At 35.9% G+C, this 1,721-nt stretch overlaps 1 long non-coding RNA gene across 1 annotated transcript; it reads right to left on the bottom strand.

Moving 5' to 3' along the window:
* Window positions 1-715: 715 nt before the first annotated feature.
* Window positions 716-1,721, bottom strand: LOC113362169. Its single transcript, XR_003365587.1, has 2 exons — window positions 1,482-1,721; window positions 716-1,316 (listed from the first exon to the last, which is right to left on the bottom strand). It is a non-coding gene; the product is annotated as an uncharacterized LOC113362169 (long non-coding RNA).

Here is a 1,721-nt window from a genome sequence, read left to right as displayed (position 1 = left end):
ACCGGGCAAGTCAAAGTCCCTACTTTTAATCATAGAGCATATCAAATGGTTTCCATTAGGGTTTCGCCATATCTCTCTAACTCCGTTGATCATCTTTTAATCTTGTAAACATATAGAACTTCTTTTTCCCCTGTGCTTTGATAAGTTAATATGGAACATACGCTTTGACTAGATCTGACGGTGATGAATTCTGATACATCTTTGTTTTGGTACTATTTGGAAGAGGGAGTGTTGTGGATATAATCACAGTTTTTTATCAGAAATAGAAGCGCAATTAAGCTTTGTTAACGCGCGTGAAGTAGTAAATGTTACATCATATTTTGAACTGCTAAATTATTACACTATGACATTAACTGATGCGATTAGATACTGTCGAGATATTCGCTGAACTATTATACTATTATTTCCTTGTTGTTGCCTTTTTTTTAAGGGCTTTTTAATAAAGTGGTTATGTTTTTCTAATATATTTTAGAAACTAACCGTTATTTTGAATGTTTATATAAAGTAGCCGAAATTGACATTTTTCATCCCGTTTTTTTGAAAAAAACGGGTAATAACCGTTAAATGTACTGTTAACCTCCTTAGTAAAAGACCAATTAACCCTTGGTGAGTCAGTCTAGATCGATGAGTCAACTCGCCTGGCCATTATACTCTTCACCCACAGTCCTAGCATACATCTAAGTCTTTACTGTAGCTTCTCTGCAACACAGCACCATTATCAAGTTCATCTGGGAAGTTTGAATTCATATGATTATAATGATTCACTAAAAAAGTTCAAATACACAGACACATAAACCACATCATTGATCCATGGTTCACGGTGAATCATCCACTTTAAATCCAATCTGGACACAAGAATCTGTGACTACCACAGTTGCCTCCAATACCTCTAGGTCCTCCACCAACTGTCTTCAATTGTATCAACTATCACCTTTAATTCAAAAGCACCTTCTAGATACGTACATAGCAGCATCGATCAACCATCTCTAGACTTTGACTCCACCTCTATTCTTGTCCAAGATCTGTAGACATCCACCATTAAACAACCAGTTTGTATATCCAATCCCACCATGGTCATCACCTTCACAAATAGTGTAATACTGACCCTTGTCATTAACATCAAATCCATCTGTTTAATTCATTATTTTGCCTTCACATCCTTCTTACTACACCCTCCAAAACACCCATCAGAACTTAAGTAGTAGCCACACACAACATCATCATCTACTCCAACTGGTTTCATGATCAAAACGAACCCAATTTCAGTCTATGACAAAACCCCCCAATTTCATTCCATGGTTGTGATATAAATTAGCCTGCGACCAAAATTTAACCCTAAATTAACAAAATTATAAACAAACAGAGGGAAAGAACCTCAAACCCTAGAGTTCTAATCAATCGAAGTCCATCGATTTCACTATCTAAATATGAGTTTTCGTCAAATGCTAAGTTAAATAATGTATGGGTTCAAACAATTTTACCTGGATTCTAATTCCTTCATCCAGATTTGTACTCCATCTTTGCTGCATCCAATGAAACCCTAAGAACTTCAAATTTTCAAAATATCACTAATTCAAATACTACTCTTCTTCGATAGTAATTGCGTCTTCATCGCTGATCACTTCTTCTTTATCAACCACCTGAGTTTCTAACCCTAGGTTCGACCAGAAGGATTGTGAGTGAGAGACGGTAACAAGAAGAAGAACAAAGGAATTGAAGAT

This window comes from Papaver somniferum, chromosome 3 (genome assembly GCF_003573695.1).
Source record: "Papaver somniferum cultivar HN1 chromosome 3, ASM357369v1, whole genome shotgun sequence".
Taxonomy (NCBI): Eukaryota; Viridiplantae; Streptophyta; class Magnoliopsida; order Ranunculales; family Papaveraceae; genus Papaver; species Papaver somniferum.
This window is presented reverse-complemented; position numbering and strand designations above follow the sequence as displayed.